We start from the raw sequence: 14,634 nt of genomic DNA, 5'->3' as shown, positions 1-14,634 counted from the left end.
CCACCACCGCAGATTTGCTTTGATTCCGGCCCGTCGGTCCGAAGCCAGAGCGGAGAGGTATCGAATCGCTACCGGCCTGCTGCTGCTGGCTGCACCGCCCTGCCCCGGACGAAATTAGATTAGACGTCTCTCCAAGCGGGGTACTGCTCATGACGCAAGAGAGTCAGGCGGACGGTGACCCTCCGCTAGAGAGGGACCATGGACATGCATGCGAGCAGCCCTGCACTGGCTGTGGACAAAGTAAAATTCTACTACCATCAGATTAATTTTATTTGACTTTTTGTTTTTAGCAGATGATTTGAATGTGAACGAGTGCACTCTAAATAATGTAAAGGAACAATTTTGTTCTTAAAAAGTCAACGTTTTCGTGCACATCCTGGAGTGAGTTAGTGCTTGAATGAAGAATGTCCACTCACACATCACCTTCGTGTGTCGCGCTCTCTGCCACCGTATTTATGTCTATCGCTAACGAAGCTTTTTTCTTTTTTTTCTCTCTAGGATATCTCCTTTGGTCCCGCTGCCCACGGAGTTTTAGCGGTCCTTCGTTCTTTATGAGGTGAGTCGTCATTTGGAAAAGATGAAGAACAAGGATGGAGAGAGATTGATGGCGATGCTGTGAAATGTGGAGGGAGAGACAGAGAGAGACGTGTGTGGTGTGTGTGTGACACTTTCCCTGCGTCCGAGCGTGTGGTCCGTGTCAGCTGCAGGTGCCTCGCCCGAGTAGGCACCACACCTGCCGGCAGCTGCAGCAGCAGCAACAACAACAACACGGGAGCCGTATAGCTCATCCTCTCTCCTTGTCTCTCGCCATTCATTGGGCTGGGCCGGTGCGTGGGAGCGACAGAGAGAGAGAGAGAGAGAGAGAGAGAGAGAGAGAGAGAGAGAGAGAGAGAGAGGCATAGAGGCGGCGCTGCAAACCGACGATGCGATTGGTAATTGCAATAGGAGAGTGTGTGTGCAGTCGCGCCTCGTGCCCAGCCCGGGGCTGCGTGCGGAGTGCGCCGCCGCCTCTCTCTCTCTCTCTCTCTCTCTCTCTCTCTCTCTCTCTCTCTCTCTCTCCGTCTCGCGGCGCGTTGTTCGGACGCGTCCCTCCGAAGCCTGCCTGGCGAGAGTGTATCGACGCACTGCAGTCATGGCGCGGCTCGAAATGCCCGAAAGGGAAACTTGCAAATCAACGGTGACTGCGCGGCGGTGCAGCTGCAGCAGCTGCGCCGTGCGTGATCGGCCGGTGCACTGCTCGGGGTGGCCCGGCGTGTCATCGGACCACTCCCCAGAGGGAGATTAATGAATAACAGTTATTATTGATGCCTCTTTTCGTGTGGGGAAAAATTATTTAAAGAAATTAGCAAAAAAAATCTTGCGTGAAAACAAAAACGTTCACACACATCTCGAAAAGAAAAATAATGAAATAATCGTTGAGAGCCCGAAACTTCCCAAGCTAATTTCCATGTATAGAATGACGAACTTTTCATTTTGTGTGTAGCGTAACCATACCACGCTCCGCTCCGCTCCCTCCCCTCGCCCTTTATGCCATTTCCCGTTCTTTTCTCACGCCGTCTCGCTATCGTCGAGATCATCGCATCGTATGCAGTTCGCACTGTGGCACATGCTTACGTCTCAAGTCATGTTGAGACGGGCAAAATTGTTTTTATTAAGAAAATATTAAAATTCTGTACCGTTGTTTTTGAAGAGACTTGCGTGGGCGGGTGTGCGCCAGTGCCTCCAGTAGGGCTGGCTCTTGCGGGCTCTTCCGTTTTGGCCGCGCAATGAAAGAGCCCGTGACAGCCCGTGCTGCCCAGTGCGCGTTACCTGTGATTTCGGCTCGCCACCGGAGATCGGCTTTGCCTTCGGGTCACTCCGGGTCACGGGGACAGAAGCCACGCCGGCCCACGCCTCACCTGAGCGCGGGAAGTCGGCCCAGCCAATGAGCATTAGACGAGTGCCAGCACGCCTGATATGTGCTGCTATCTGCAGGTGACAAATTCGGCGCAGAACCGACGCGCGGGCTGAAAATTGGCGAAAGAGCCCGTAAGAGCCCGTGCGAGCCCGTGCAAGCCCGCACAGCCAGCGACGGGCTGTCACGGGCTTCCGAATATTCGCAACGGGCTGGGCTGGGCTGGGCTCTCGCTCGGGGACGAGCGGGCTGTCACGGGCTCTTTGGCGTTTGGGCAAAAGCGCGAACAGCCCGCAAGAGCCAGCCCTTCTGGAGGCACTGGTGTGCGCCGGTGCGGAGCGCGCGTGCGTTGGTTCCAATTCAGTTTATCATAGTATTATGTAATCCAGACCGAGTATAGGGATTAGGCTTGATTGACGCGTTGACCCTGGAGTAGCTTGCTTGAGGGAGAAGATGGAGAGGGGGGAGGGGGGATCGTGTCGTATTTACCCTCTTATTGTGGATATTTCAATTTCAAAAAAGTCGAATTATGGTCTGCTTTATACGTTTTAGTTTGTTAAAAAAATATTGGTAGACAACAGGTGCTGACGTGAGAGTTTTCGGAGAGAGGAGCGGGGAGGTCAAGCATAAGCAACATGCTCGGTTCACAGTCACGTTATTGCAATTTGATGTATTTCTGCGCCTACAGTAGAAAAGGCCCAGGAAGTATGAAAACAAAACCATCCCACGGCTTGGAATAGAGCAAGCAGCAGCAGGGCCGGCCGGCTCCAAGAGTGATGTGAGAGGCATAACATTAACGAACAGGCGCCCGCCCGAGCGAGCATTGCCGGTGACTCGCGCGGGAGCATGCCGGCGCCGCGGGCCGTGAAGTATAGCCGGGTCCTGATTGGCGTGTAGCCCACCGCCGCCCGGGCCCGCAACCCCTCCGACAACAATTGCCAGGAAACGCTCTACAACGTTTAGAGGACACAATTTTTCGATCCAGTAACGCGTTTGCCCACAAATCAGCAGCAAAGAAAAAGTTGAACTTAAAAAAAATAGTTTTTGGACTTTTTTCATGTTTTTTGAAGTGTAAAACAAAATATCATGAAAATACGACTACATGGTTTTGTAGCGCTCAGTTGGGGGAACAGCATGAGCACTTGCCTACTCCGATAGCATAAATAGTTTAGGACCTATGTCCGGAAAACCATTACGGTGCAGAAATCCAAAATGGCGGACTTTGAACGCCGCCCGTCACGGGTGAACGCATGGGCCGATTTTAGGGGAACTCCGTGGGAGTACTCCCAGGACCACCTACTATATGCCCTAAAAGTTCCCCGCTGTTGCGAATTTTGGGGGGTCAAGGCCTTTTTTTGTCTAATGTTCCTGGGCTATAGTGTGAACAAAAATCAATCGGCAGCAGCCGAGCAGGCGGATATAACGCACTAACTGCGGCGTGATTTATATGTGTGTGCTCGCCAGCCAGGCGCCCCGCGGCGCGGCGGCCGTCGTCAGGCGCACTGCCGGTGCACTGCACCTCGCGCAGGGCAGGGCATGCCGCCGCGGGGCTGGGGCGGGAACAATGCCCGCGCCAGCTACAGCACCGCGCACCCAGGGCTCGGGGGGTGTTTGTAAATCCAGTCGCTATCGAGCGCAGAGGAGAGAGGTCGTCCGCCGGTGGCGGAGCGCGCCGCACTCAGAGGTTAAAGAGATTATTTCTAGGGTTTAAGGAAATTCCATCGACAATCGAACTAAATCTATCACATTATAAAGGAAATTTTCGAATAAAATAATTTTTGTTTTGTCAAAATTTACTATTTAACAAAACAATTTTCATTGAAGATTTCCATTAATTAATATTATAGAATTTGTTTCTCGATTCAAAGAACGCTCATCCGGGGTGTGGGGCTGCGACCGTGTCCACTGCAAGGGTTGGGAGCAAAAGAGGTCTCCTCACAGTGGGCATGATACTGCACATCTGATCCGACCTCGGCTCTCCAGCCAAGCTACGCCGCTGGCGCCATCCTGACCCGATCGTGCAGACGGGCCGTCCGCCGCACATCCTCCTCCAGGGCGGGTCCGTCTGGCGCGGGCGCGTTATTGAAGCGGATATCTCGTCAGATAAGGGAAGTGAGTGAGGCTGAGCGCCAAGCGCGGAGGTCGGCTTTGTGCGAGAGGAGGAGGTGGAGGAGAGAGAGGGAGGGTCGGTGGAAGAGAAGGAGGGCGCACGGCGGGCAACCCGGCGCTAACCACTCTATTCCCATTCCAGCTTAATTTAGGGGCGCGTTTCGAACGCGAAATTGGCGAGGCTGCTACCGGGCCGCCGCGTGCTGACGGCCCCGCCACGCCCCGCCCGGCCCCGCCAGGCCACGCTTAGGCCGCGCTCAGAAGCCCGGGGCCGGGGCGGCGAGAGGGGAAGGCTTGCAACAAAGCGACGTCGCTAATTTTTCCGCTCCAGTTGAGCCGGACTCTGAGGTCCGGCCGCCGGTCCGGGGTCTAAACCGCCTGGGGTACCGGGGCGCCCGGCTGGGTAGGCCGCCCCGTCGGGCCGCCGTGTCGAGCGGGCCTGCCCACCACACAGGGGCTCCACTGGCTGGGTAGGCCGTCCCGTCGGGCCGCCGTGTCGAGCGGGCCTGCCCACCACACAGGGGCTCCACGGGCTGGGTAGGCCGTCCCGTCGGGCCGCCGTGTCGAGCGGGCCTGCCCACCACGCAGGGGCTCCACGGGCTGGGTAGGCCGTCCTGTCGGGCCGTCGTGTCGAGCGGGCCTGCCCACCACGCAGGGGCCCCACCGAGCCGCCTGCTGGGTAGGCCGTCCCGTCGGGCCGCCCTGTCGTGCGGGCCTGCCCATTACGCAGGGGTTCCACCTCCTTCAGCGATTCTCGCGCTCCATTGGTGCCGGTGGTGCGACCGAAAAGACAGAAGGATCGCAAGTTCTTTTGTTTTTTTATGGAACCAGAAGGCCGGTTGGCCGCGCTTTGGCATCGGCCGCAGCGATGTAGTTCTCTCTGGCTGCTCGCTGGTCCAGTGGTCAGGCCCGCACAGCACCCGGCGGCCCGCGGGGCGTGGCGGGGCGAGTCGGGCAAGGCGGGGTGGGGCGGGGCGCGGCGGGGCTCAAGGTTAATGGTCCGGCGGCGTGTCGTGCAGGCGGGCTGCAAGGGATACCCCGCCGCCGCTCCTGCCGTCTGGCCGCGCGAAACAGCGGCGAAAAAAGGATGAAAAAAAGAAAGGAGGAGGAGGAGGGACAGAGAGGGAGGATATCGAATCCTGAGAGGCCATAACGTCTTCGTGAGAGAGTCTGTGGGAATCCAAGCGGCGGCAGTAGCAGTAGGCGATGTGCATCACTGGGCCTGTGGCCCCCGCCGCGCCCCGCCGCGCCCCGCCGCGCCACGCCACGCCCTGTTCAGGCATGGCCCCCTGGACCCCTTTCCGATGAATTACTGGCCATCCTGCTCCCTCTGGAGGCTGCCTATGGAGCCCGCCTGGAGTCCGCCTCCCGGTGCCTATCCGAGGCCCGTGGAGAATCCTTCGGTCCGTGTTGTCCACGGCGGCGTAGCAGAACCTGCTTCGCGACCGTTTGGGCTTAAGGACGCAGGGCCCTGAACGGGCCCTGAGCTTCGCATTATACCTGTATCCGTTTGAATAACTCTTGTGTGACCCACAAATATCCTGTCAAAATTTTACAACTAATAAAAAAGAGAAATGAGACCAGAAAGTTCTAGAAGCTGCACCTGCCGTGAAATGCCAAAGTCGACGTTCCTTCATCGTTTTGAAATTAACTCATACTTCTTTTGCCCTACCGCGCGTTGAAGTCTCTCGGGTCACCCCGCAGAGCTTTGTCAAGTGTGTGTGTGTGGTCCGGCGCCCCCCCCCCCTCCCTTCTTTCTCTCTCCCTCACACAACCACACACAGCACACGCTCTTTCGCTCGCTCACACACGCAGGAAGCTAGATAAAGCTGATGTCCGCGTTGACAAGGCCGGGTGCAGAGCGATTTGCCGTGTTTCTCCTGCCGCCCCTGCTCCTTAGAGAGACTGCTGCTGCTGCTGCTGCTGAGGCAGCCGCCTGACTCGGGCCCAGGTTCGCGCGCCTACTTCTGTCTAGGGTGTATCATAGATGCCGTGCGGTCTAGCCTAGCTCTTCCACCTACCCCTGTCCGGAATGTAATAATCGAAAATCTGCGGGGAATGTTTTCCCCTGTCCTGTGACTCACTCTCACTTGTAATGGATGCATTTCGCATCTCTGCATTTTGGTAAAATTAAAGAAGTGCGTCTACTCCGTCGATCGTAAAGTGTCAAACTTTACCTGTCGTCGTCGTCTTTGTTTTATCGACCCCCTTCTTACTGGGTTACGGCGAGGTCACGGCCGCGTTCACCAAACGTGGCGTAACGTTTGTAACGGGCAACCCAGTGGAGAGGATCAGCTGGCTGAGGAAAACAAAACAAGAGGAAAAAAAGAGGGTAAAATAAGGAGGGGCTAAAAAGGAGAGGACCCCTCGTCGTCACGACAGGGAGATAACACTATCGGCTGGGTCTTGTTACCGCTGCTGCTGTTGGGTGGTGGATTGCACCGATCTGCGAAAGAGCAACGTGCGAGAGTGACAGAAGGAGCAGAGGGAGGGAGAGAGAGAGAGAGAGAGAGAGAGAGAGAGAGAGAGAGAGAGAGAGAGACTGCCTCCCCCAGCTGGTGTCTCGAAGTACCGTAGCCGTCGCGGCTGCAGTCTCTCTGCACGCGGGAGTGATCAGGAGTGATACTATTAATATTATTATTTACAGAGACTGAAACGTGCCACGCTGATCGTATCGATAGTCTCTCTAACGATTGACGGCCAACTAACTTCCGATTACCAATTATGATGCGGCGCGATGTCCGATGACAGCTCGGCGCTGTGCTGTGATTGCGATCGCGCCGATCATGCTGCTGCTGCTGCTACAAAACATTTAATTCCCCCAAATTGGGCTGAGTGGGGGGGTTCACGGTCCGCTCAGCCGGGCTGCTCAGCCGGGCTGCTCAGCCAATAACGGTAAGGGGTTGGCCGGCGCGCGCGACAAGGCCCGCGGATCAGCGGCCGGGCCGGGGCCCGTTGTAATGGGCCGCGCTAATTGAGCCCGCGCGCGACTATAGGGGGCCCCGCGGGCCCTAGAGAGGCGCAGAGTGTCTCTCTCTGTCTCTCTCTGTCTCTCTGTGTCTCCCTCTGTCTCTCTCCCTCTGCCTCTCTCCCTCCGTCTCTCTCCCTCTGTCCCCCTCCCCATCCGTCTCTCACTCCTTCCCCCTGGGGAATTCTAGAGCCAAATGTAGAGGAAACTCCATCGTTTGAGAGGCAGTTGTTAGGCGTACGTACGGGAAACTCAAGTGTGTTAATGTCGCACACTCACACTTGGGGGTGTGTGAACTCCGTTTTGTGCACACTGATGTGCGTGAATTTCAAAGGAAATTTCACACTTTTCCTCCCTCAAGTGTACGAATGGGCATTCACAAATTTGCGTTTGCAGTGTGGAGAGTCTCCTCTACGGAGTTCCAAAGGGGGGATTCTACTCAGGCTCTTAATGCATCCTCGTGTTAGAGAGGACAGGCGGGCTCTCGATGACTACTGCGGGAGCGCGCGTTCGGCGCGTCGTACGAAAAGTATTTTTGGCGAGTGAGTGGCGCGCCAGAGGGCGGATGGCCGGTCCGGCCGCGTTATCTAAGCGGAATGGAGTGATACGCGGGACCATCGCCGGCCCTCCCCGGGGGCCCCGCCCGGCCACACCTCCTCGACATTGTTCTCAATTGTGGCCGTGCAGGGGCGCCGCATTGTGCCGCAATTTCCCGCGTTATATCGGGGAGGAGCAGCGCCGCGGACTCCCAACTCCCAGGCATTAGCGGCGAGCAGGCAAAAGTCTCTTATCTGTGAGGGGTTTGCGGTGCGGGGCAGGGAGTAGTGTGAATGGATGTCTTCCGGCGCACACACACACAAATACAAACTGTGACCCCACGTCCCCCCACGTCCTCGCACTGCCGGACCAAGAAAGAAAAAAAAATAGCCACAGCACCCGGCCAATGCCCGCGCTGCGAATCAAAATTACCGTAAGGGATAATGTTATCTCCTCTTCTTATAGATGTTCTCTACTGTTGTCGGTTGTTTGTTGTTGTTTTTTTTGCGCGCGGGGCGAGGCATGTCTTCTGCTCTGGTAATACGCGGCTATGGGACACACCCACCGCCGCCGGGGCGTGGCGTGGCGTGGCGGGGCAGGGCGTAGTGGTGCAGAAAGGCTGCAGGCGAGCAGGAGTGTCCACTTTACATTCGACTCGGTCACGTCGTGGCCGAGAGGAGGAGGAGGAGGAACTAGGAGGCGCTCAGCAGCTCATCCTCGTGTGGCAGTGCACCGTCTCCCTGCTGCCTGCCGGCCGCTGTTCTAACGTCCGGCAGAGACGGAACACCTTAAAGAAAGGACTTTACTGCCCCGCCCGCCCGCCCCACCCGTCCCTGCGCCCCGCCCCGCGCAGAGCGCAGCGGCCGCTGCTGATCGGCTCGGTTATTGACCCTAGAGGAGCCTCCTCCTCCTCCTGCGACTGGACGAGGCGGGGCGCCCTGCAGAGGAGCCGTGAGCCATCATAGACGCGCTCCTTGTTTAGCTTTACTTTTACGTTCATTTTTCTCGTCGCAAGGCGTATTTTTTTGCGATGGAAGCTCATGGAGTGAGTGAGTGCGTCGCGCCGGCCGTTCCCATTTTAGTTCCTTAAGGTGATGCAAAAGAAGGGAGCAGCTGCTGTAGCAGCAGCAGCAGCAGCAAGAGCAGCAGGCCCAGCATGCGGGCAGTCCCTTGCTGCTTGCCGCATGTCCGGGGCAGACTGCTGTGTGTATCATTTTATATTTTCGTAAGATTCGGGCTGAGTCTTGTTGTTGTTGTTCCGTTTGGTCCATGCCGCGCGGCCCCCAGCTGCTCCTCCCGTCGCCCTGCTCGTCGTGCCGCGCAGCCGCGTGTACCACGTCCCGTTTTGTTGTTTCCGAAACATTTGCGAGGCCGTCTCGCGGCGGGGCGGGTTGGGCGTGCGCGCTGACCGTAGTGCCTTCGGTAGCAAGGCCGCCCCGCCCCGCCCGGCCCCGCGACACGGAACACCCACCGCCACCGCGCGCCGCCGCGCCAAACCGCACGCAGTGTCGCAGCAGCAGGGTGCGACACTGCCTGAGCGAAATCCAAACACAACATAAAACGTTTTAGTGTTCCTTTTTTATGACAATAATGTATTGCTTTGCTTTTCATCTGCAACTTTGTCTCTGAATACATATTTATTTGTTTGGAAGTAAACATTATTACGTGTGTCTGCCGTTTGCGGTGACCGCGCCGCACGTGCGAGCGAGCGGGGCCCACCGCAGTGCCGTGGGACAGGCGGCCCGCTTGACCGCGTTGCACAGGCACACGCATGCTAGGGTAAGTCGTCGTTGCACTTTTTTCGATATTGAAAAAGTTACCCCCCCAAAATTACTCAGTTTTGGCTGAATCCGCCGGGAATATTTTTTATTTATTTTTTAAACAACGTCCTGAGGTCGCAACTTTGGCTCAAAGTCGGAAAATTTGACATTTTCGCCTAAAAATGCCCCGTTTGCTCTCAAAAGTCCCCTGGGTGACTTAGAAACGGCGGACAAGTGTCAAATGTTTTGTAAATGATCACTTCAAGTATTCCAGGCACCCATGGTCATGGTCGGCCGCGAACAAGGCTTGTACGCCTCCATATCAACGAAAAATCGCCCAAAAGTCACCTAATGTCTTTAAATACTCAAGGCACACGCCCTGTATGGGTGGCCTGGGCGACTCACGAGGGGTTTTCACGAAAGTCTGTTTACCTGAGAGTGCGGAGGACGAGTGGGCAATTTTTTATGCAGCCAGATCAAGCGGGAGTAGGGAAGGGGGAGGGTTAGACTAGCGACTAGCACTAAAAAAACTTATTTTTAGAATTTTAAAGGTCTTAGCTTCAGACTTTGTTTCTTTCGATGGAAAAAGAAATCTAGTTTTTTAGAGACCGATCAGAGACGTGTAAGTGGTCCCGCAATGGCCCTGAAGTTGATTTATTTTAAATAACGACACTAAGTTACATACACTCTGACAGCTTCCCTCCCCGATGTCCGATGATTGACATCCGATTTTGACCAAAAGTAAAGGTATTATATAGGGCAACTCTCGTGCAAAGCCACCCCGCTGTAGCTCAAATGCTTTTAGAGTTATGGCCGTTGAAAGATTTGGGTCATATTTGTCACTTTAGGTGAAATAACCAAATTTCACAAAAAAGGAATTTGACCGTCGTCTTTTGCTCTGAAAAATCCACTACTAGGCCTCCAGGGGGTAAAATTGTGTTCTGACGGATTAGGCCTGTAGGCTCTACATCGGCCATCATACCTTTTTTCTATTTGGTACATATAGAGGACTGTTTGGCCAGGATGGCCAGTAGGACATGTAATCCGTCAAATATCTGGAAGTATTCGGATTCAGAACACAATTTCACCCCCTGGAGGCCTAGTGGTGGATTTTTCAGAGCAAAAGACAACGGTCAAATTCCTTTATTGTGAAATTTGGTTATTTCACCTAAAGTGACAAATATGACCCAAATCTTTCAACGGCCATAACTCTAAAAGCATTTGAGCTTCAGCGGGGTGGCTTTGCACGAGAGTTGCCCTATATAATACCTTTACTTTTGGTCAAAATCGGATGTCAATCATCGGACATCGGGGAGGGAAGCTGTCAGATGTAACTTAGTGTCGTTATTTAAAATAAATCAACTTCAGGGCCGTTGCGGGACCACTTATACGTGTCTGATCAGTCTCTAAAAAACTAGATTTCTTTTTCCATCGAAAGAAACAAAGTCTGAAGCTAAGACCTTTAAAATTCTAAAAAAAAGTTTTTTTAGTGCCAGTCTAACCCTCCCCCTTCCCTACTCCCGCTTGATCTGGCTGCATAAAAATTTGCCCACTCGTCCTCCGCACTCTCAGGTAAACAGACTTTCGTGAAAACCCCTCGTGAGTCGCCCAGGCCACCCATACAGGGCGTGTGCCTGGAGTATTTAAAGACATAAGGTGACTTTTGGGCGATTTTTCGTTGATATGGAGGCGTACAAGCCTTGTTCGCGGCCGACCATGACCATGGGCGCCTGGAATACTTGAAGTGATCATTTACAAAACATTTGACACTTGTCCGCCGTTTCTAAGTCACCCAGGGGACTTTTGAGAGCAAACGGGGCATTTTTAGGCGAAAATGTCAAATTTTCCGACTTTGAGCCAAAGTTGCGACCTCAGGACGTTGTTTAAAAAATAAATAAAAAATATTCCCGGCGGATTCAGCCAAAACTGAGTAATTTTGGGGGGGTAACTTTTTCAATATCGAAAAAAGTGCAACGACGACTTACCCTAACGCATGCACGCACACACACGCTGCTGCTGCTGCTGCTGGCTGCTGTTTTGTGGGGTGCTGGCTGCGAGTGTCTGAGGGTGGGCAGGGCAGTGTTGTAAAGGACACGACGGCTTCTGGGTTTACGGTTTGGTTACCCTACATAATATTGTCACGGCAGGCATATATGCACTTTGTTTGGTGTGACCCTGTTTTGGCAACATTTCAGGTCCCTCTGAAAACTGAACTGTTGGCCTTTCTGAATGCCAAATGTTTTGCATCCAAAGCTATGGGTGACATACTCGCTATACGTTTGTTCGAATTGGTTTAGTAACGACAAACATTTGAAAAGTGATTAAGGAGGGACGGATTCAACCAACTCTCCCCCTAAACACACGAGTGAAGAGGTAATATTTTAAAATATTAAAACACACATGGCAAAAATGATGGCCAAGTATTCTCGTCCCGCCCGCGCCTCGGCTGGCTGGGCCTGGCCTATGGCTCTTCACCCCAAGTGAGCGCCCGGCGCCAAACCATTCTTTTCACTCTCGGCCGTCGGGTCACTCGGGCCTCGTGTCGCCGCGCCCGCTGGACTTCCCCGCCGCCGCCGCGCCCCCCGCGCGGGGGGTAGCCCACGCGACTTGGCGACCGCCAGGCCGCCCGGCTGTAGCCGCCGCGACACTTTTGGCGAGCTGCCCGAAAGCCCAAAGCATTCCAACATTGCGACATCGCATGGCATTGTTGTGTTTGCGCGATCACACACACACACGCACGCACACGCGCACACGCACGCACACGCTTGTTGGAGGGCTGAATCATGCGGTGTGTGCCCACACGTGGACAGCGCCGCACAGCTTCTCCCCGGGTGGCCGTTCTAAACCAAAGAGAAAAGCCGGCCATTTCTTTATTTACACATCGTGAGACGACATGTTAGTTCGAGAAGTAGTACAAACCGGAGATTAACCACCACCCTTTCGTTCATAAAACCTATATCCTGTCTAGGTTTTTATCTCGGCATCAAATGTCTCCGCGCTCACGCTTAGAGCGATCGTCAAACCGTTTGCGCGGACAACTGGACTTTAAGTTTTATAATTGAAACAACTTTCCTTCCCGTGTGACGTATCGTAAAGTAGAAAAGTAGAGTAAAAGGCGCAGCGCAGCAAAAATAATTAAAAGCAAATACAACAGCGGATGTTGAGACCGGTGCGGAATGCTATAATAATAATATACATGACGTCGAACGGACGTTAGTCAAATTTTAACGGACGTATTGAGTGCGCGGGTTATAACCTAGCAATGCATTATGAAGTACCGAAGCGTAAGACAGTGCGGGTAGGATAACAGGTTATGTAGCAACTACAGCGCGTACCCCCTCCCCCCCCCCTTCCCTTCTCACGAGCGGACGCGGTCACGGGCGTGCCGTGGGCGTGCTTGGGCAGCAGCGTGCTCGGGGCGTGGCGGGGCGTGGCGGGCTAGAGTCATAGAGACAGGTGGAGCTTGTGCGTGGGATAGAGCTCCTTATCCCCCACGGGACGTCCGTCCGTATAACGGAGACGTGCTAAAGGTAGCGGTCTCTCTCTCTCCATCTCTTTCTCTCTTTCTCTCACGAAGAAGCCTCGTGACCATCACTTGCGTTTAGCACCGTTTGTTTGAACCAAAGGGCAACACCCGGCGTTTGCAAATCTCAAAACAGATATCGTGCCCTGTGTAGACTCTGCCACCGCGCCTGCGCAAAACTCCTATTGCAATTCAAATCTAAAATTGTCGTGTGTTCGAAACTGTCACGACATGTACTTTTCTTCTTTTCGGAGAGAAAGAAGTAACGAAACGGACTTCATCGCCTCCAAATGCTAGGTCGTTGCCCCTGGCTGGACACCTTAATAACCCCACTCTAATGAGAGGGGATCTCATTTACAGTACAGCCGGGCAGACGACGCGCTCGTGACAAGGCGGGCCGGGGATGGGCGGGGCGGACTGAGTCGAGCGGTGTCGAAACTACCCGGTGTCACAGCAGAAAGCATGCGTGTTTGTAGACAACCAGGCCTCTTACTTTATTGCTTGTACAAGTCTCGTTTCTTTTTTTTTATGCCACGTTTTTACGATCTACCGCTACTGCTTTTCTTTCAGAGATATCGCACTTCTTTCAAACGGCTTTATATTATCTCACTTATAAAGAAATCGATTTTTCTTGGTGCTGGCGGGTGGGGAATGTTGCGAGAATTGAATTGCTGTCAGAGAGGCAGGTCCAGTAGTGCCAGATGCTAGCAGGTGGTTTGGAAATGCTTCTTGAATTGGGTCGTCGCGCGCGTAGAGGTCTGGTCTGGTCTGAGCTGGGTAGGTCGTCGTGGTGGATGACACCTGTTTCTCTGTGCACTCTGTTAGAATTAATTCTTAAACGCGCTTTTAGACGTAACCACGCAGTTCAACTTCCCCAAGCGTTTCTGGACGAGTGAAGGCTGCCAAGCCGATCTCATTAGCAGATTCGGACCCGGCGAGAGGCTTTGCGAAAGAGTTATCTCGTCACAACCTTGGCTGAAATTTGTTGTCCTGGTCAAGATAAGAGCCGTGTTATCTCCCAAGACGAGCGGCCCCCTGGAACTAACAGCGGCTGTCTCTCTTGTCGAACTCCTCTTCGTTCGTAATGCTATCCCGATGGCATCAGTGAATGTGTGGGCTCACGTGTGTGTGTGTATTTGTAAAGCCCCTTGAGCTCCAGCCACAAGGCAGAAGTAAGCAAGCATAGGCTGGCACATTATTGCCGCTCATTTCCATACCGTGACGGACCATCACAGATACACGTCACGAATAGCGACGCTGTATGCATTTGCTCATCAATGTCCTTCCATTGTATTTTTTTCCTTTCCTATGACTTTCTTTTTTCCCTTCTTTTTCGTTTCAATCCTTCATTAAAGCTTTCAGCTCCCCCTTCCCGTCTCTCTGCTCTGCGATTACAAATTGTTTTGATTCCTGCTGATGTAATAAATACACATCTATTGCCGAAGTAATTGTTTGTTCAAAAAAGGGGGGAAAGTGCTCCGTTTCAATCGCCAACGTCGTCGTCGCCACTCACACAACGTCGATGACGCGGGAGAAGTGTGAGCGCGAGGATGCAATGGGCTGCAGGTCCACACACTCATCTGGGACTTCCTTCTCTAATAAGAGTTTCTAACTGGCTGACCAGGCCGCGTGATTCAGGCTGCTGCTGCGAGTGACTTGTTACCGACGCGTGCGGCATCCTTGTCACTCCACTCACTGCGGCGGCCGGCGCAAGAGTTCTAGTTCCAGTTCTAGTCGCTAATGCATGCCGGCCTTCTTCCACCGTCCACCGCCACGCGCCGCCACGCCCTTTGCTGATTTACTGTCGCAGTTCCCCTGATGACTGATTGGAGAACCGCGATAA

General features: G+C 54.0%; 1 protein-coding gene across 1 annotated transcript in view; it reads left to right on the top strand.

Moving 5' to 3' along the window:
* The window catches only part of LOC113206198 (uncharacterized), a 101,707-nt gene that overhangs the window by 52,252 nt on the left and 34,821 nt on the right, over positions 1–14,634 (top strand). Inside the window, exon 3 of the mRNA XM_026422164.2 lies at positions 499–556. The gene's annotated coding sequence lies outside the window, so the exon portion shown is untranslated. The remainder of the gene's footprint in view (positions 1–498; positions 557–14,634) is intronic.

The sequence above is a fragment of the Frankliniella occidentalis genome, unplaced genomic scaffold (assembly GCF_000697945.3).
Source record: "Frankliniella occidentalis isolate FOCC.00 unplaced genomic scaffold, Focc_3.1 Scaffold152, whole genome shotgun sequence".
NCBI lineage: Eukaryota > Metazoa > Arthropoda > Insecta > Thysanoptera > Thripidae > Frankliniella > Frankliniella occidentalis.
Note: the sequence above shows the minus strand (reverse complement) of the source record. Positions and strands in the feature narration are given on the sequence as shown.